Source organism: Chelonia mydas, chromosome 1 (assembly GCF_015237465.2).
Source record: "Chelonia mydas isolate rCheMyd1 chromosome 1, rCheMyd1.pri.v2, whole genome shotgun sequence".
Lineage (NCBI taxonomy): Eukaryota > Metazoa > Chordata > Testudines > Cheloniidae > Chelonia > Chelonia mydas.
Genome location: NC_057849.1, coordinates 173061050 through 173083116, shown reverse-complemented (window position 1 = coordinate 173083116; position 22067 = coordinate 173061050). Strand labels below are relative to the sequence as shown.

At 43.9% G+C, this 22067-nt stretch overlaps 1 protein-coding gene across 7 annotated transcripts in view; it reads right to left on the bottom strand.

Annotated features, from left to right (window-relative positions):
- NRIP1 (nuclear receptor interacting protein 1) overlaps positions 1 to 22067 on the bottom strand; it is a 93284-nt gene that overhangs the window by 58367 nt on the left and 12850 nt on the right. The gene's annotated exons all lie outside the window — the stretch shown is intronic.

Sequence of the window (22067 nt, the reverse complement as noted above, 5' to 3'; positions counted from 1 at the left end):
CCCCTAGCTGTACCCGTGGGGGGGGGGAGGGGGAAGAAGAGGAGGGCAGTGCCCCCCCGCAATCCCTGGAGAGGCGCCTGCCTGGCTCGGTATAGGGGGAGCTCCACGCTCCCCCCACCCTCAGTTCCTTCTTGCCAGACAACTCCAACAGAGGGGAAGGAGGATGGGATGTGGAATAGACATGAGCAACATCTCGAAGAACACCAGTTACAGAAAAGGTAACTGTCTTTTCTTCTTTGAGTGATTGCTCATGGTGTATTCCACAATAGGTGATTCCAAGCTATTTCTTTTGGAGGTGGGTAGGAGTTCACAAATTCCCAGGACGGAGGACAGCCCTGTCAAATCTGGTGTCATCCCTGATTTGAGGGACGATCACATACCGTGAGGTGAAAGGGTGAACTGAAGACCACGTGGCGGCCCTACAAATGTCCTGGAAGGGGACATGGGCCACTAAGGCAGCCGACGAGGCCTGCGCCCAAGTCGAGTGTGCCCTGACAATGGATGGCGGAGGGACACCCGCCAGCTCATAGCAGGAGCGGATGCACGAAGTAATCCAATTAGAAAGCCACTAAGTGGAAATCAGCTGGCCCCTCGCGCACTCAGTTGAGGCGATGAACAGTTGCAAGGACTTTCTGAATGGCTTGGTCCACTTGAGGTAGAAAGCCAGAGCCCGCCGCACATTGAGCGTGTGGAGACGGCGCTCCTCACTGGATGCGTAAAGGCTTGGGGCAGAGGACCAGTAGAAAAATGTCCTGACCCATGTGGTAGGCGGAGACCACCTTTCAGAGGAACGCGGGGTGTGGGCGGAGCTGGAGCTTATCTGTATGAAAGACCGTGTACGGCAGCTCAGAAGTCAGGGCCTGAGCTCCAAGACCCGCCGGGCCAACGTGATTGCAACCAGGAAGGCCACCTTCCACAAGAGGTGAGACCAGGAGCATGTGGCCAGTGGTTCAAACGGGAGCCCCAGACCCCAGCAGGTTTAGGTCTGCAGGACTAGGGGGTCTAGAATATGGAAAAAGATGGTCCAAACCCTTAAGGAACCGGACAGTCATAGCATGGGAAAATACCGCGTGCCCTTGCACTGGTGGATGGAAGGCCGATATGGCCGCCAGGTGCACCTTGACTGACGAGGGTGCCAGGCCCTGGGCCCTCAGATGGAGGGGATAATCAAGGATAAGCTGGATCAGGATGGCCACTGGGGAGACACCCTGGTCTGCCACCCACCTAGAGAACCGGGCCCACTTCGCCAAATAACCGCGGCGAGTGGAGGGTCGTCTACTTTTGAGGAGGACATGTTGAACCTGTTCTAAGCATATTCTTTCCTCTTCGCCTAACCACTGAGCAGCTACGCCGTGAGGTGAAGCGCCGTGAGACTGGGATGGAGGAAGTGGCCCTGGTCCTGAGAGAGTGCGTCCCAGTGGAGCGGCAAACGCCATGGAGGAGCTACCACCACGCCCGGGAGGGTCCCATACCAATGCTACCTGGGCCACGCCGGGGCAATCAGGAGGACCCGGGCCTTGTCCATCTTTATCTTCTCTAGGACCCTGCTGATTAGAGGGAACGGGGGAAAAGGCATAGAGAAGCCGGCCTGACAAGGACAGGAGAAAGGCATCCGAGACAGCGCCCCTCCCCAAGCCCTCCCTGGAGCAGAACCGGGGACATCGCCAGTTCTGCTGAGTCGCAAATAGGTCCACCTGGGGAGTTCCCCACCTTCGGAAGAGCCGGTGGGCCACTTCCAGGTGGAGGGACCACTCGTGTTGTGAGGAAAAGTCCCTGCTCAAGCGATCCACCCTCCTGTTCCGGGCGCCCGGTAGGTGGAAGGCCTTCAGGTGGATGTTGTGGGTCATACAGAAGTCCCACCGCCTGAGGGCTTCGTGGCAGAGGATCGGGCCCTGCCTTGCCTGTTGATTTTGAACATAGAGGCCGTGTCGTCCATGAGGACCCTGAACGCCAGCCACACCTCCCTGAGCTCCTTGACATTTATATGTAGGGTCAGGTCTTGAGGCAAGCACAGGCCTTGGGTCTGAAAGTTCCCCACATGGGACCCCCAACCGAGGTCCAATGCATCGGACACCAGCTCCAACAATGGGGCCCTGTCCCTGAACGGGACCCGTTGGAGCATGTTGTTTGGGGCGGACCACCATCACAGGGAGGTGATCACAGAGTCCAGCACAGTGAGGACCTTGTCCATCTTGTCTGTGGCCTGAGAGAACTTCGAGGCCAACCAGAGCTGGAGGGGCCTCACCCTGAGCCTGGCGTGATGGACCACGTATGTGCACGCCAACATGTGACCCAAGAGTTGCAGGCAAACCCTGGCTGTCGTCACCTGAAACCTTGTGATCAAGTCGATGAGACCTTTCAGGGTCTCGAATCTGTCTGGCAGAAGAGGCGCCCTGGCCGACACTGCGTCCAGGAGAGCCCCGATAAACTCTATGCATTGGACTGGGACTAATGTGGACTTGGTGTTGTTTACCACCTGCAACAGGGAGGTGCCTTTGATCAGACAATCGTCCAGATATGGAAATATCTCGACCCCCCGCCGTCTGAGGTAGGCTGCTACCACCAACATGCATTTTGTAAACACCCTGGGGGCAGTTGACAGACCAAATGGGAGGACACTGAATTGGTAATGATTCTGTACCACCATGAAATGGGAGGAAGCGCCTGTGCCCCTCAACTATGTGGATGTGGAAGTACACATCCTGTAGATCGAGGGCAGCATACCAGTCCCCGGGATCCAGGGAGACCATGAGGAACTTGAGCTTCACCATATACTGGTTCAGACTTCGGAGGTCCAGGATGGGCCTGAGCCCCCCTTTGGCCTTCGGGATAAGGAAATAACAGGAGTAATACCCCTTGCCCATGAACTCCTCAGGCACCACCTCTATCGCTGCTAGTCCTAGGAGCTGCTCCACCTCCTGCTCGAGCAGAGCTTCATGAGAGGGGTCCCCCCAAGAAGGATGGGGGGGGATGGTTGGGTGGGGAGGAAGTAAACTGGAGGGCAAGACGCCGGCGATCGACGCCCGGGGGCTGCGATGTCTTGGCGGAGACTTGGAGCAGGAACGGCGTCGATGACCGTGCTGTGACCGACTGTGGTACTCTCTCCGAGACTAGGACCGATGGTGACGCCTGCCGTGGCCCCACCAATATTTGCTCCTTGAGGACAAGCGGTGCCGCGAGTCCCGGCCGGACAGAACCCAGCCAGACACTCTGGTCGGCGTTGAGAGCAATCCACCTGGACTCTGCCCCGAGCAATCGCTGGGCGGTGATCGGCGTCGGGAACGTTCCCTCGACCGAGACCAGTACTGGGCCACAGGCGATTGCAGAGATCCCAGCGGCGGCTTACCTCTGGAGCACAGGGCCGACATCAGTGGCACTCCAGGCACCGGAATGGACATAATGTCCCGGGCTGCCTGGAGGGCTTCAGGCATGGACGGCATCTGGACATCCGGAGAGGCCTGTTTCGAAGGGACCGGGCTACTCCGCTCAACGTGAGTCAGAAGCCTGGGGCCCAATGGGGATCGAGGACTGCCCAACATGGACCTAGCCTCCGTCCCAGACTTGGATGGGGAGCAGTGCCAACTAGTCGATGGCACGGGAGGGTCACCGTGTATTGACGCTGCGGTGCCAGTTTGGAGCAGCGTGCCGGGGTCGGGGTTAGTGCCGACTCCATCAGGATGGCCCAGAGCTTAAATGTCCCTTTCTCTTTTGGTCCGAGGCTTAAACAACTTGCAAATCTTGCACCTTTCACTGATACGGGTTTCTCCCAAGCAGCGCAAACAGTCTGCGTGCGGGTCACTTCTTGGCATAGAACGTCTACAAGAGCCGCACGACAAATGCCGGGGCGCAGGGCATGCCCTGGCCTGGGCTCACGAACTAACTAAAAAGCTAACTAACTACAGGTACTAACGCTGAACGAACGAACGAACGAACGAACAATTCTGGGGATGAGCTACAGCAAAGCTGGAGCAGAGCAGTTCCAATGCACCTTCACTGTCGGCAAGAAGGAACTGAGGGTGGGGGGAAGCATGCAGCTCTCCCTTATACTGCACCAGGTAGGCGCCACTCCAGGGGTCGTGGGGGCTGCTCCCCCCCATTGGTACTGCTAGAGGAAAAACTTCCGACACCGATGCACGTGGCAAGCACGCAGACCTATTGTGGAATACACATGAGCAATCACTCGAAAAAGTAGTGTTAGTACCATTATACAAGGCACGGTGAGACCTCATCTGGAATACTGTGTGCAATTCTGCTCTCCCATGTTTAAGAAAGATGAATTCAAACTGGAACAGGTGCAGAGAAGGACTAGGAGGATGATCAGAGGAATGGAAAACCTACCTTATGAGAAGAGACAAACAGCTTGGCTTGTTTAGCCTAACCAAAGAAGGCTGAGGAGAGATACGTTTGCTCTCTATAAATACATCAGAGGGATAAATACCAGGAAAGGAAAGGAGTTATTTAAGCTACATGCCAACGTGGACATAAGAACAAATGGATATAAACTGGCCATCAACAAGTTTAGGCTTGAAATTAGATGAAGGTTTCTAACCATCAGAGGAGTCAAGTTCTGGAACAGCTTTCCAAGAGGAGCAGTGGAGGCAAAAAAACGAACTGGCTTCAAGACTGAGAAAATGGTATAATGCAGGGGTTCTCAGACTTCATTGCACCGTGATCTCCGTCTGACAAAAATTACAACATGACCCCAGGAGGGGGGACCGAAGCCTGAGCCTCAACCAAGACCCACCGCCCTGGGTGGGGGGCCAAAGCCAAATTCCACCGCCCTTGGCGGGGGGCTCAAAGCTGAAGCCCAAGGGCTTCAACCCCAGATAGGGGGCCTGCAACCTAAGCCACGCCACCCAGGGCTCAAGTCCTTGGGCTTGGGCTAGGCCCCAGACCCCAGCAAGTTTAAGCCAGCCCTGGCAACCCCATTAAAACAGGGTCGCAACCCACAGTTTGAGAACTGCTGGTCTAATGAAAGTGGCTACAGTGGCATGTAGTCCATCTGTGACTGCCAGCACCAAATATCTCTAACAGCCAGAGATGGGACACTCGATGAGGTCGGCTCTGAGTTACTACAGAGAATTCTTTCCCAGGTGTCTGGCTGGTGGATCTTGCCCATATGCGCAGGGTCTAACTGATTGCCATATTTGAGGTTGGGAAGGAATATTCCCTGGGTCAGATTGACAGAAACCCTGGGGGGTAGGGGGGTTGCCTTCCTCTGCAGCACAGGTCACTTGCAGGTTTAAACTAGGGTAAATGGTGGATTTTCTGAAACATGATGTGAGGACTTCAGTAACTCAGCCAGAGTGTAAAGGGTCACTACAGCAGCGGGTGGGTGACGTTCTGTGGGCTGCAATGTGCAGGAGGTCAGACTAGAGGATCATGATGGTCCCTTCTTACTTTGAACTCTATGAGCCAAATACATCTAGTAATAAAATTCACCCTTCTATCCAAAGAAAAGTCGCTTTCGTTTTAACAAACGTACATTAAAGAAAAATACCACACCATGTGTTGTCCCAAACGGCTCAGGTCCAAAATTTAGTAACTAAAAACCCATGCAAACCTGCCTCTTCGCAGAGGCAAAAAGACAAAATGAACAAGCCCTAGAACAATTCCTCATCTCTTTAGGCAAAGAAATGAGATGGGCCCGGCATTGCACCCTGTCAGCAAACTGACTGTCAGGCCAAGTTGTGGAGCTCTTTCCAGATTCAAAAGTCCTTCAGAGAACTTCCTGCCAAAGGCTACTTGACATTAAAATCTAGGGCAATTCAGGTCGAACATCCCAAACGACATTAATTTTCACGCTGGATCAAAAAGGCAGCCCAGTCTTTCAGCCTGAGCCAAAGCCATGTCGGGCTGCGGTGACCAAGGCCAATAGCACCCAGAACCAGATAGGAAGCCAGTGCAGCAGTTGAAGAACCGCAGTTGTATGTTTACATCACACAACTCCCCTTAAGAGGCAGGCAGCTGCATTCTTCATGAACCCTGATCTATGCTACAAACTTATGTCGGTATAACTATGTCACTCTGAGGTGTAGAAAATCCATACCCTGAGACACAGTTATACAGATCTAACCCTGAGTAGACAGTGCAACATCAACAGGAGGGCTTCTCCTGTCAACGTACCTACAACAATGGGAGAAACTCTCCAACTGGCATAGGTAGCATCTTCACTAAGACCTGCAGCTGCAGCACAGTAAGCATAGACAAGCCCTTAGTCAAACTTCGAGGCTAAGCTTGAAGACTTCTCAGAATACCACATTTCTGTAGTCCAATGTGGAAGTTACAAAGGGCTGTAGTAAAGTCCGTATCCTAAAGAAAATAGTTGGCCCGATGAAAATTGAATAAGGCAAATTCTTAGACATGGACACTCCTGGAATTACAGAAGCAGAAAGGTGTCCAAGAGAAATCCCAGAGTGCAGAAGTCTTAAGGCAAAAAGGTGAAATGAAACACCCTCAGTTACAGGTGCAGAAACCACCCTACTACACTCCAAACAGCCTTTCCTCCAACCTCCTAGTAGTACCTGCATCTTCAGTTTCACCAGTTTGCTCTCACCCACATACCAATTTTGTCTACATAGTGCATGGACTCACCCTTCCCAGTATCTGGCTCTGAAGCAAATGAGACCTAGAGCTGCAGGTTGCCTTCATATTGACAGAAGAACAAGCCAAACTGCCTCAATCTTCCACCAGACAGATCACTAAAAGTGTTTCAGAATCCCACTCACTGGAGCTCCGTCTGACAGAGAATGGTTTGGGGCAATTCCTTCTCTCCAGAGAAGGATGAGATCATTTGAAACCCTGAGCCTGCAAGTTAATTTCATTTTTCAATAAATAAAATCAGCGCTCCCCGACTGCTGTACAGGCTAACCATTGTTGCAAGGCTGTTTTGTTAGTGTCACCACACCAAAAAGTCTTGCAGGAGGATCTGAGAGGAGAAGGAAGTGGCTTGATGGATTATTTAAGAGCTGGGCAGCACACAAGGAAGTGCAAAGATCTTGAGGGAGAAACCAACAAATGGGTATTTTAAGGCTGTCATCATTGTTTGAGCAAATACCAGCATGAAAGGGGTTGAAGGAAGCCCAAAATATCCAGACAATACCAGAGATACCTCAGAACAACTTAATCTTGTGCAGAAAGGAAAGCGTAGATAAAAAAAATTGAAAATTGGTTATGTAAGACAAACAATAGCATTCTTCGAATGCAAAAATGAAAGAATTCAAGTTAATAAACCCCATTCCTAGACTTAGGCTGATAAGTGACAGAGGGCCAGATTCCGATATCACTGTTTGTACTGGATTATTTTCCCATGATTCCCAGTGATTCCAAAAGGGGTCACTCACTGAATAAGTCAGGCAGAATCTGGGTCAAATTAAGTACAGAGAATTGTAAGAAAGCCTCAAAATTCACTCTCAAGAGAGCTCCTCGAAAAATCCTGAGAGCTAGTTTATTCATACAATTACATCTTCCCCTGCAACTCCTGCCAATAGTCACGGCAGAATGGCAAGCCACGGAATGTGTTCTTGTGAAGAAAATACAGCCAGAATTCCAAGAATACTTGCTTATCAATCAATTGCCCAATGATATCAGAACAAATATTGGGAAGCTTCAAACTCTTGAGACTTCGCAGCATGAAAGAGCATTTTAAATGTGTGTGAGAGAGAGAGAAAGAGAGAGAGAGAGATTGATTGATTGGATTAATAATTAAAGAGTAAAAGATTACTCAATAACAAAAGGAAGGTTTCCAAAACAATCAGTATTTTTCCTTACATTTAAGTATGGTTGCAGCCTACTGCTTTTCCCATGTCCAAATGCCAGAAAATCAGTTTCAATATTACATATAGCTATATTATGGTGTAAATGTAATATCAGAAGTTCCTTGCAACACCACTATTGTTGAGGGTCCATTTGTATTACTATAAAACAAATTTTTTTTCTTGCAGTGGTTCTATATATTAGCCTGAGCAACTAACACTGAACTAATATCTAGTACACAAACTGATTGCTATACTTGCCTCAAAACAACATTATTGAAAATCAGTTGATATATAATTTTGAATATAACAGTTTTAAAACCAATTTTAATCATGAAATGGACATTTCAATAAAAGTACATTTGTCAACACGTTTAAAGTTGGAAAAACTACTAAGCAAAAATATTCAGATTATTTTTGTCAATTTGAAAAGTGAATCATATTTAAGAGCAGTAATTCAACAGATATAAAGGTGCCTGTTGATATGTCCATTTTGGTCATCTGTGAAACCAGCAGCACTGTACAATGTTCATTCCAAAGACATCTGTCATGTTTTAATATTATTTGTTTATGCAATACAGAGATCCTAAGGTCTAGCATCTGATATAAATAATCAAAAAAGGTTGAGCTACTAAACAAGTATTAAAAATAGGAGAGACAGACACTAATTTACAATCTGACACTTAATCCATACCTGCTGGTGTCAAATGTTGCTTTTTTAAATAAGCTAACAGACACCAGAAGGCAACTAAAACATCAGTTTCCATAAAAGAAAAAAACAAAACAAAACAAAAACCCTACTGTCATTTAGACTGTCTTGGCTTCCAAGTAATGCAAGATAAAGTATTCAAACAGAAATAGTATGTCACCCACAACTGGTCACAAAAATACCATACCTGCAATACACTCCATCATATTCCTCAATTTAAACATGCACACTTTTCACTCATATGCTCTCAGGATATTATTGTAAGTAAGGAGGTGAGTCTCAGTCTCTCTCTCTCTAACAAGAAAGCTGTGTAAACTATAGCATAACCTTACTAATTCACAGTTTCTAATTAGCATAAAAAAACCCTGGTGGCTTCCCCCCCCCACCCACCCACTTGTGCTAGGCTGATGTCCTAATATGAACCCTTGTGGCCAGATGTGGCATTGGGGCAGCTGTGCCTCAGTTCCCCACCACTGTCCTCTGGCCTACTCCACCCAGACAACTTCAGAGAGTACTCCCCCTCCAGGGCCAGTCTTTTATCAGAGTCCAACAAAAATACACAAAAACCAAACCTCTAGTCCAGCTGGGCTCAGTTGGCAGCCATCTCGTCAAAGCAGCAGAGGCGCACCTTCAGACGGTCCCATGCCTCAATCCACCCCACAATGCAGGGGCTGGCCCATTCCTCCCCCACTGAGGGGTTCAGGCAGTTTCCTGGAGAAGCCTGTCCCATCATTGCCCCTTTCTCCTTCTCAACTTTCTTTTAGGCTGCTTTTCAGGGAGCAGGAACTCCCAACCTCCACTCCTCAGGTTTTCCTCCCCACAACAAAGCTCACCCAGCTCTTTATGGAAACAAACCCTGCTCTCGCCCAGCGGGGCTTTATCTTTAATTATTCTTGGGCCAATTAACTTGCCATCTTGCACCTGGAGTGTGGGCCTTCAGGCCCATATTAAATCTTTTCACAGCTAGTGTAGGGTAAATTTTACCACCTCTGAGCAGTTTCAATAGGAGATGCTGTAATGGATCCTCTTAACTATAATTTCCCTTTTTTAAAAATAAAATTTACCTTACAATTTACTTTGAAGTTTTTAGTTAAAACTATCTGCAAAATAAAGTTTACGATATACATTCTGTGGTCTTTTTTTTTTTTTTTTTTTTTGCTGTTTTGTTGTGTATTTGTTCATATACTTACACAATACAATAATCTGCAATGGTCTTTAGTCCAAGGTTCTGATGAAATGGCCAGTTCCCTTGTTTAGCACCAATTTGTGTGTCATGGGTGTTCTTGTACCACAAAAGGAAGGGGTGGGGGGGGGGGGGGGGGGGGGAATAGTATTTCTTATGTTGTACTGTTGTAAGAGGAATAAGGATTTTTGTTCAGATTCACTGAGTATTGCAGCAACAATTTACAAAGCGGCATTTCAGCAGAAAATATGAAAGTATTTCCAGTACTTATAGTACAGTTAGACAACCTTTCAAACCACTTGTCAAAGAGCTTGATGTTGGTATTTCTAGGCAAATTAAACTATATTGACTGAAGAGTTTTAAGTTATGTCCAGAGCATTTTAATAATTACTCAAAAAACAAAAAAAACAAACAGCGGACAAGCTTGCTTTTGCCAAGGCTTGTTTATAAAAAAACTCAATATACTAGAAAGAAATTCTAACAAGGAGAGCTTTAAAAAAAAACGGGTCTTACCGTCTATAACGTGGATTGGTGCCTTCTAATACTGGGGGGAGGGGAGGAGAGGTTATGAAATGGCTGTGATAGTTACTTTTTTTAAATAGCTATTAATTTCAGAACATTTTTCCAGTGTTTTGGAACTTAGTATATATTACTGTATATGTTTATTTATTTTTTTTTTTTAAGAATTTATGTAATTCAAAATAATCCTTCGTTAAGTGCTACAACGCGTTTTAGATTTCCATTTTAATACAACAATAATTAAATTAAAAGTTGGGTCTACGTGTTAACTGTAGTGACTACTTCTATACAGATTTAATTTCCACAAATAAAATTTTGTCCTGCTTCCCAAGTTCTACACGCCTGGCTCCTGAACTAAACTTCCAACAGGAACAACCATAGGCTAGATTAGGGTTTTTACAAGAGCATGAACTGCAAATATTCTCCGGGTGGCTCTGGTCCCATTTCACCTAAATTCTTGAGGATTTCCCCTCTCCCCCTCCTTTGGGATGGATTAGTCCCCTGCAAGCAGCTGAAATAAAACCCAGCAGCAAACGAGGGGCAAGAAAAAACACAGCTGTTTATAACATTGAGGTAGCCAGCTCTCTTGTAAGAAAACAGTATTCCTTCATTTATAAGAACCTGCCTTTTCTTCTCCTGCTGCTGCTCTCGGTGACCTGGTCTGCAGGCTCACCCTTCAAAGGTCCAAAAAAAAAAAAAAAAAAAAAAAAAAAAAGCCAGCTGATTATAGCCAAGGAGTCACTCCTCTCGTGCCTCCTGGGAGGTCATTCCTAATTCAGAAAATGACTCAGTCATAGCTTTCAAACTTTCCTCTGCAAATGTAGAGAGTCTGCCAAAACAGGCAAAAGTTTTAATTTCACATTATTCAATTTGCGTGACATTTTGAGTCAGTCAGAAATGACGAGTACACTGGCACAAATCAGACCTCTCCCCGCTTATGCCACTTTAGACTCCTATTTACGCCCGCTCTGCCTACATGTAAAGGAGTCTAAGGTATAGACAAGTGTAAATTAAAGTAGCACACAACCCTATATTTAGAAACCAACTAGAGAAAATGTCTTTGTTTCCTTAATGTAAACCCAGGGTTACCTGGTTCACTTCATATTCTTGGAAATTAGATGCAAAATAGAATAAAGGGTATTTTGCTTTTCTAATGAAGAAAATTCCTGGAGTGTACTAACATATGGTCTCATCTAGTCTTAACTACCCCTTGGGAAAGGCTTCAGCCACTTTTCCTTGGCATCTAATCCAGAGTATCATCGAGTGCACTGTTAGGAAGACACTGATATTTATGCTTAAATATTCTTTTTTGCTAATTTCAACCCAGTTCCTCTGGTTCTATTCCCCTGTACTCTACTAAGTAACTTCTGACCCTTCATGTTGTTAGCATGTGAAGCTGTCAAATCATGAAATCTACATAAAGAGGAAATATGTTCCTGTGGTCAAGATACTTGACTGGGACTCTGGAGATCTGGGTTCAATTCACAGTGTTGCCACTGGACCATGGGCAAATCACTTAATAGCTCTCTGCGCCTCAGTTCCACATCTGTATAATAGGAATACCACTACTACACACTCCCTCCTCTTTTGTCTTTCTTGTTTGTTTGGACTATACACTCTTTAGAGCAGGGACTCTTTTGTACTATGAGTTTGTACAGCACATACTCAGACCCGCTGACAGGGTGGGGCAAAGGGGGAAAAAATTGCCCAGGGGCCTGGGGAGTTTAAAAGGGCCCAGAGCCCCCAGCCACTGTGGTGGTGACTGGGAGTCCTGGGCCCTTTTAAACCGCCCAGGCAGGCTGCAGGGCTCCTAGGCACACGCGGGGTAGCAACCACTCATGGCCCCACGGGCTGGCGCGATTGGCCAACGCGGTCAGTCCCAGAAGTGATGAATTTGTCACTTCCGCCACGGGACCTGCAGCCCATAAGGGATGGCCCTGGGGCTCAGAATTGTTGTCGGCGGGCCTGAAACTACTATAATACTAAATAATAATTTAAAATATGAAGTGTATTGTTAAATTTAAAGAAAAAGGAGTGCTCCATTTTCCTCAGATATATAAATCTGTGTATCCCTCATTATTACAGTGTGTCCCCGGCCCTCATTTATTCAATATTGCATCCCAAATTGAGAGGGATACCTGCCTCTCTGTTTCAGAGATCAAAATGAAGTGAGTCTTTCCAGGATTCATCTCCTCCCCCCCCCCCCCCCCCCCCCGACACACACACACACGTATACACACAGAAGTGCTCCGATATGTTCTGAAGTCTCTCCCTTAGATTGTCTTCTGGAACTAGCTCAAATCCCATGCTGCAGATTTTCCTATTGTGTCTGTTGATACCATTCATGAAAGCAAGGAAGAAATGAAGTCAGTCAGCCTCAAATTTTTCCAAAGTGTTCATATCCAACTATTTTACATTAAAATAGATGCCAAATCCAGCAAGGAAAGAAAGTCAACCATGTGCACAAGACCCAAGCAGTACATGCTTGCTGAGACCCATATCTTCCTACCGTATTCATGCCACTACACGATTGCTGTCACAGAAGGCACCATTCTGTATATATAGCTACCTTGCGCACACATACAAAAAGAGGTATTGTTAAAGCAGATTTTAGAAACAGGAGAAATTGTGAACATATCTGTCTATACCCATAAGCTAGTAGGTCTAAGGCTAGGTTAACCAGCCTTGACAATAGCCTTGCAACAGAACAAACATACCGTAGGCTTTAGGATATTAAGGACCTAAAGTTGGTGCCAGTTTTCTCCCTAGTGAATATACTTCAACCTATGATGCTTTGACCAGTGTTGAAAAATGTTTAAAATTGATATAGCTCAAAAAGGTGGCAGTTTTAAACATCAAAGCCTGTCTGTATATAATCTTTAAACACACACCTCAATTTATCACAAAAAGGTGCTGTACTTAAAAGCCTGTGGTGAGTACATATGAATCAGAAGAGAAATTGTTGCTGCATACATCCATTTTACACTGCATTTATAGAAGCAGATTTGTGTTAGTACTGTACATCTTATTAAAAGAGACTACTCAGTGATGGCACAAACAAGCTCCATTTGATCCACTCCATAATGACAGTGGCATACAAGTAGCTAGAATGTTCAATTTTGCTAATGTGTCTTAAGATGTATATAAAAGTGACAGATTCAGACGCTCTTATTCACAGTGAATAATCTGTAAATTGTCCCACCTTGTAAGGTACTACTGAACCAGAACAACATATATACACACTTATCTACACCTTAAAAAAAAAAAAAAAATCAAATCACAAAAAATGGCAGAGGAGCAAATTATGTCTCAGGAGAACTTAGAACTGCCACTGGAGTGTAGATTGGAGTATCTGCAGCATACAAGGAAGCATGATTGTCCCAATTCAATAAAGCGCGTAAGAACATGAGCAAGTCGAGTCCCTTTGATTTCAGACAGAGATTCCCAGGCAGACGATTCCAGCTTTTCACATCCTGGATGTGTAGTGTGTGTTCAGTGCAGCAGCTCCCCAAGCACTCAGCACAGAAAGCAGTGTTATGATTCACTCCTGCTTGTGGGAAAGGAGACAGAAGGGACACACTGAACCACTCTGTCTCCAAGTACACCCAACTTGAGAGAGCCATATTTTACCCCAAGGCATTACTTCTAACCTCATTACTCCACTACTAGGCAGGAACACCTGTCTATTTTATAATACACTGAAACAGCTCAACAAAACAAATAATCTCTTGCCTTAATAAAACACTTGCTCTCACAGGAACATACTAAAACCAAAATACTACTTTTCTCCCACATTTATGTTCCTGTGACAGCAGTAATAAGTGCCCCTCAGTAGACCAGTTGTTTATGTTATTCCTTTTTATAAGTCAGCACTACCAAGACCAATGTGTTTCAGTAAATTAAAAAATACACAAAGAATACTTCAAATTAAATACAGGGGATAGATGATCAGCTGGTGCAAATCATGAAGCTCCACTGACTTCAAGGGTGTTATGCAGATTTACATCATTTGAAGATCCAGCTCTAGAAAATAGTGTAGTATACTGACTTATACTGAGGGAATGGACCTCATAGCTCACATGAATGGTCAAAGTCCTTAGTATCAGTCTAATACAGCAGTTCTCAAACTGTGGGTTGGGACCCCGAAGTGGGACACCAGGGCTGGCACTAGACTTGCGGTGGCCTGGGGCCAAAGCCCGAGCCCCACCATCCGGGGCCAAAGCCCAAGCCCCAGGGCTTCAGCTATGCGTGGCAGGGCTCAGTTACAGGCTCCCTACCTGGGGCAGAAGCCCTTGGGCTTCAGTTTTGGCCCCACCAGGCTTTGGAATCAGCCGCCCCCTCCCCCCGTGCAGGGCTTGGGTAGGCTCAGGCTTCAGTCCTCCCTCCTGGGGTCACTCAGTAATTTTTGTTGTCAGAAGGGGGTCACAGTGCAATGAAGTTTGAAAACCCCTGTTCTAACAGCATGAAAACACATGCTACCTTCTGGCAAGTTGCCTGCTGGTTGCTATGCTAGCCCCACAAAGCCATTACACAACTGCATTTAAAATTGTTCTTGATTTTTCACTTATTTTCCCTCCACCCTTTCCTTAATGCAAACCAAACACATGAGCAAATTCTGAAGAGTAAACAGCACATCTGGCAAATACAAGTGATTTTCAAAAACCTGCTGACATACATATACATACATGCCAAAAAAAAAAAAAAAATCTCATAATCCTCTTAAAAATGAGGTGAGCAGGGAAAAAAAAAAAAAAAACACCCTGAAAATGACAGACATGATAATACAATGTTCTTCCCCATTTAGATGCCTCACTTGGAAATTTAAAAACAAACAAACAAACAAACAAACAAACAAAAAAAACCACGCACCAGAATATGATGTAGGAATACTCTTGCATTAATAAGGGCATAGACAGTGCCTTTATAGGTCAACTGAAGTCAATGAAGCGATGCTAATTTACACCCACCAAGAATCTGGCCCTTAGCTACATAAATTATAGTTTCATAGAAACTATATATTAGTAACTGACAAGATCTTTAGATAAAAAGGTGGGGAGGGAGGAACTAGCTTTATTTTAACAGATACACCAAGCTGTACATTCTGAAAAAATACTGTCCTGGAAAGTAAAGTATTTGTTCCTCAAGAATCTCTGAAGAACACAAAATTAATTTAATCCATCAAATCATGAAATGCCTTCAAACACAAACTCCTTTTGGCAGAATTGTTTCAAAAGTGGCAAGCACTACGTAGTTTATCTATGCTAAATGACCTCTGTAATCCAGAAGAGGTCTATACTCTTACTCGTTAGAAAACTATATGAAAGCCATAAAAATAATCATACCTTATACTCTATGAAGAGCAATGACAAACATCATGGTTAAGTTCTTCTGAAGTTTCCACAAAGTCAGCTTTACTATCTCTACAGTTTCAAATATGGGATGAGGTGGCAGTATGCCCTAATTCTCCCTAATGAGCATGCATGTGGTCATTTGAGAGAGGTTTTAAATATAGAATCTAAATTAGGATTTGAGAAAAAATTGTTATGTGCTTGAATCTTCATCCCTGGGATACCAGGATAGCTGTCCAAGAACTGAAAAATTAATCCTCATCCATTAAAGCTGAGGGAGACATAGTCAGTGCATTTCAAATTACCAGTCCCATCACCAGTAAAATATACTATCCCATTCCTTTCTCTTAGCTTCTCCCCACTCTATAAATTCATACTGGAACACAGCAACTACCATACAGTGGCACTTCTGCATTGTGTGTCTCTTTTCTGAAACACTCTAACAAAGGTGCCTCTTACTACAGTTCAACACAGCTTAATAGAGTTCACTAACTCCTCCACAGCATGTTCTCTTTTAAGGAGAGGTGGGGGAGGGAGGTGCTTTTTTTCTTCTTGTTAGTTTCTCCTCAGTCTCGAACAGTTAGACACACTACCCATAGCAGGACGGGATCTCATGGCTGAATTAAGTCATGTGGGAGAAACAGAGGAGCTTGCAGCTCACATGTGCTAACTACTCTCACAACAGTCACAGAAAGGCCAGCAAAATGGACATTGATGACTTTCAAGCATCTTTTTAAGTCGGACAAAGGTGAATCCAGAGTCACAGTTTTTTCCCCACATTCCTCTTCTCTGTCCTGCAGATCCACTTCCTCCCGCATGTTTGGAAACATTGCTTTAATAGCAAGAGGCAGAGAGAGAAATGCTTCTATTTGCTTGATCATTGATTTCCGCCGAAGTGTTTTACCTGTATCAACCTTAAAACAGATTTCCTTAGTGGTAACTGTAATGATCAGAGAGTCCTGTTCTTCCTCCTCTAAAGGAAGCAGCACTGCTATTATGATGTTTTTCCACTTCCCAGGAAGCAAGAATGGTCTCTGAGGATATGAATTAGCCCCACCTACTTCCTTCTCATTCAGTACTGAAAGAAATTCAGATTAACATTTGAAAAGAGAGGTTAATGTTTGGAGATACACAGGAGAATGGGGTAGGAGAAAAATGGGACAACACAAACTACAGGTAAGTCATACTTCCTTGCCATATTCCCCTCCCCCCGCTTTTCTAGAAAGGAAGTTTATTTTGAAAAAGTAGCTGTGATGAGTCCTTCTTTAAGGATTTGATCTAAAGCCCACTAAAATTAACTTAAGTTTCCCACAAACTTTGATAGGAATTGGATCAGGCTCTGTAACAGAAATGGGCTTACTTTCTTGTAGCCTCTTGAAGCATTTTTCTGCCAAAACACCTCAGACAACAGCAGGTCCAGTTAGCATAACTGATAAACTAACAAGGATTAGCTCAAAATAGCAGCCCTAGAAGTGGCAATATTATGACTCAACTTCACCTTGCCAACAAATAACCTTTAGGAAGCAGACAGGCAAAGGTGCTTGTATGTTAAATTCACACAATCCTTAATCCAACAAGTAAGAGAGCCTTAAGTCTCTCTATCGCTTCTTACAAGCACAGCAACAATTTCCTTTGATGTCCAAAAAAAGAGTCATGTAGCTGAAATGCGAAGAGTTTCAGTGCTCTTGGTATCTAATTGTGATGTGTGCATGACGATTTCTCCAGGAAAGTTAAGCTCCAAAGCAACAGTTTTCCCAATGGCATATGAGGGGCGATTGAAGAAGCTTGGACTCACACAGCTATTTTAATGCTGAAGTTTACTCCAATAAAGGCAAAACACAGTCAGTGTTTGCATAGTCAAGGCCCTGAATATGTTGGCTGCAGTAGTGCACTCTTCCCATGTGAAACTTCAGTCTGCTAACCCAAAACATTGTCTCAATTATAAATCCTAAACATACCACAGGGAGCATGAAGAGGATTAGGAATTCTGTCTTTCGTACCACATTGAAAATATGGCCCTAAGCAGTCAGGAAATTGTCCACTATCTGAAACACTCACGTTCCTATTAAGAGTGACTCCATCTCAATTAGCAGTCCCTCATCACATGAGGATGATTCAGTAGAGAAGGGTTGTGGTGAAAAATGGAGCCCTGAAGCTAGAGATTTGGGAAGACCCGGCAGATCTGAAAACTATCAGAATTGTGAATCATAGTTAAGGACATGATTCTGTCACACATTCCATAACTTTCCAGGATCTCCATGACATCTACTGGGCCAGTCCTGAGGCTGCCAGAGCAGCGGCCAGCCCTAGAGCAGCGGCCAGCCCTAGAGCAGCGGCCCGGCAGCCAGCCCTGTAGCTCACAGGAGCAACAGCTGGGGTTGGGTCAGCCTCCCTGGGGCTGGAGCAGCAGCAGTCAGCCCCAGGAGCAGCAGCGGGGCTAGAACAGCTTCAAGCCCTGGCCGCGCTATGTTTTTCATCCACACACTCCCCAGGGTATTTTTAGTAAAAGTCAGGGACAGGTTGCGGGTTCCTGTGAATTTTTGTTATCGCCCATGACCTAGAATCTTAACCTTAATCATAGGTATTGACCTTGCCCCAGGCGTATGGGGAAAATACAGATACGCACTTTGAGACTTACAAAGCATAAGCATAAATGCAATAGATAAGAGTCTAGCCTCCCCCCCCCCCCCCCATAAAGTTATTCAATTATTTTATGATTCAGAAGTCAGGATCAAAAGACATCCCTGTTTTTTGGGCCAAGTACCAGAGTAACACATCTGGTTCAGCCCCCTATCATTATTATAGCCTGAGACTAAGCTTTTTGGGTCATCATATATGTTAGCTCCTGCTCTATGGCTCAAGTTTAGTGCCAAAACAAACTAATCCATTGAAGTCTGAGAAAGCAAGAGTATGCCCCTCTGTGAAACGGTTAAGCCATGTCCTACATTTAGAGGATGGAACAGAAGGAGATGCAAGGACAAGGCCTTCATAAGGCTGCTTTGAAGAAGAGGGAAATGGTCATATCACATCTCTTGGCACTAAGGGTCCCTAGAAAGGTGGCTTCAAAAATGGAAACAGGGCTCTCCAAAATAACACCCTGTGAAATTACTTCATAGAAAGGTTTGAGAGCAAGAAAATAATGGCAGCTGTGTTCAAGAGCTCTACCAAAAAGGTCATGTCAAGCTTTCATTTTTGATATTATACTCCAAGGATAACTTGAGTTCTAGAGACAACGGGCCTGATTCTCCAATGCCTCGTACCTTGCGTTATCATTTTAACCTGTGCCTACTGAATGCAAAGGGCCTGTAAAATGCTGCCATCCTGATTTGGTAATGTTTTTGAACTCATGCTGTGTGGGTATAAATGACTACACAGGGTGCAAGGCAGTGGAGAGTTAGGCCCAGAGTCCAAACTGAACGAATGGCTAAGGGGGAAGCCAGCATCCATCTCTGCAGTGGTTCCTGGAAAGTAAATCAGTTTCCCCAGTGCCAAGAGGACTTCAAGCAATCTCTACTCATCCTTAGGGTGGCACTGATGAGCAATTCCAAAAGACTAAATGAAACAACTGAGTGTATTTAAACCAAACAGACTAGAAAAGAAAGGGAAATAAGCCTAAGAAGCTGCCATTTTTCTTACTCTGACCAAGAAACAGAGGGTTGACTGAAAGAGAAAGGGAATTAATAGTCACTAAATTATGTAACTTAACTGTTTTTATATTTTTCTTTGTCTTTTCTGCTTAGACAGAGGAAAAGACATAAAAAAAGAGGTTATTTGATTACCAAAACCTGACATCCAAGCACCAGGAGGAGAGGAGAGAAAGATGAAGAGAGTGGGCTAACTAGACTATTTATACTAATTATGACAGGCTGTTTTTGAACTTCCTTCAGTACTGATAGGTGGAGACATAAGACACTAGCTTTAATGGAGAGTTCTTTGGAGGATGGGAGATGAAGACAACATACCACAAACACTGTGGAATGGAAATAAATTTCTTCAATAAAGCAAGCTTCAGCAAACACCCTGAGGTCAAATAAAACTATTATTTGCTTTTCCAAACATTACGTTCTCTAGCAGCTAAATAAAAATATTACAAAACCATTTTATGCAAAAAAAGTTTAACTTTAGCTTGACCTTCCATTTTAAGTAAACAAACCTTTCTAGCCAATAAGCTTCCCTCTGAACTCTGCAAGATGATAAGCAATACCTTAATTACATTTACATGACTTTGAAATTGTTCCAGACTGAAGTCAATTACTGCAAGGTCACAGAGTATGGAAAAAGTAAAATGAAGAGATACACACATGGGGCAGTTTACTCAAACAGGCTGTGGCAGTCTCTTCTCACCAATTATTAAGGGCCCATGATATCAACAAGTGCCTGCCTTTTCATCAATTACATGTAAGGAACAATGTTTTAAAAAGCTGAACTGTATAACACCGTATTTCCAATTTTTGGATCGGATTCAAAAAGGAAGACACTGGACAATTAAAATTGCTTTTAATGCGTAACGACCAATGTAAGCAAGATGAATATTTTATAACGTTCTAATTGAGAGCACAGAGAATGTTAAGAGCAAGGTGATGTTGGTTGCCAAATGTGCTGTGATTGTTACCAACACCACATCACTATTTTCAGTTATATGAAATGGGAATGTTTTGCACTGATTTATTTCGTAATGTAGGCAGTAGGAAAAGGAACTGTATTAACTTCATGCCATTGTAGCTCATGGATCACATAAGTGATGTTAGGTTTAGGAGTGAAATCTTATCAGAGGGAGTTTTACTATTGACTTCAATGGGGCCCAATATGTCACCCCTGCGGTAGAAGGAGAGAAAATATCCAGCACAGCTGTTGTCATTAAAATCTTTACTATTTTGCCTAATTCAATTTACTACAGTATTTGTGCTACACTTACTACAGGAAATACCAAAATTACATACAAACAGCATCGTAAAGATTGTAACAGTGACCACTAAGTAGTATGAACAGAGTATGTTATTCTGTGGACCAGCAGAAGACTGATACCAAGTCCATCCCATTCCCAATCAATCATATTTGCACTGAATAATGTGTTAGGTGTGATCAATAGCAATAAAATTACCTGAAATGTAGCACAATTATAATTTTTGTCTTTTATAGAAGCATTTTAAATTTTACAAATGTGAGAATATAAAAATCTCAAGTATTGCATTTGAGATCAAGCAACCGCACATCAATTCCCTGAAGCTGACAATGGTTTTTAGTAGTAAATTAGATGTCTCCATGCAGCCTTAGTTTACTAGCCAAGCACTTTTACACAACTCTCAAGCCAACCTTCTGCAATTTAAGAATGATTTAGTGCAAGTGAAGCAATGAGTATTATAAAATTTATGCTTGTTCACCTTCTCTCTCCCCACAGAGAAGGGCAAGATGCTTTTTCCATGTAAATATGTATGAGATCCAAATAATTTCAGTAGATATTCCATGGAGAACAAGATGCTGAATACACCCATTTCAGCTCCATGTTACTGAATTAACTGCAAGATAATGATGCTGTCTTACCCCTCTTAAAAAAAGACAGTGAAAAAAGCTCCATGTTTTTCAACCAAAAGTCAAAGGAAAATTTCTCTCTCTCAAAAAATGAAGGGGGTACCACAAATTCAGTTAAGATGAGGATACCTTGTATGTGATAAAGCAAAACTCATTTTACATATCAGTTATAAATGCCCCAAAGATACTCTGAACACAGTTCCACAAGATTAATAGAGATTGGTGTGTATCAGTAATATTTTATTCACCCCCTTTCCCCCCGCCTGAACGACCGTAAGAAAATTATACTAGTTTGTGGGATGCTAGAAACTAAAATTTTAGGAAATGGACTAATTTTGTAACAGATAGAGTCAGAGCATTAATGGATGTATACTGTGATTTAGTTTCCCTTTCTTGTTCAGCCGTAACTATCATAGCTGGAATTGAGGGAACGGAACCAGTTAAAAACTCAAAACTTTAAGTATTCATTTACTTTAAGCCAGGGTAGTCTTAATCAAACAGAGAAAGATATTTCATTGTATTATTTGCCTTTAAGAAATTATTAAAGCTACCAGCAAGTTACTGTGACTCTCATAGTCAATGATTTAATGTGGGGTGCTTATTTGTATAAAGCATGCTTTACATTGGTTTTGAAGCTACCCACATGTCATTTGGGCTGATGTCACGCAGAGATCAGGTTATGCTGTAAGATATGACTTTAAAGAAGAATAACCACTTTTCACTATGTATGAACTCTGAACATCAAAAATACTTTTATTGCCTCAACAATTTAATAGTTTTATATCAATAGTCATGTTACTTTCCTGACTTCAGAAAGTCATAAAGATGACAAGTAACAGTCAGACTTATTGTACCATTCATTTTATTTTAGGCTCGTAAGCAGACTTATGACACAGTTGGGAAAGCGATCCACAGGAGTAGGCAATGTAATAGCAAAAAAAGAAAAAAAACAAAAAAAAAAACCGACAACACACACATGCTATCTATCTATATTCTGGTCAAGTAACAAAGTGGAGAGGTTTAGG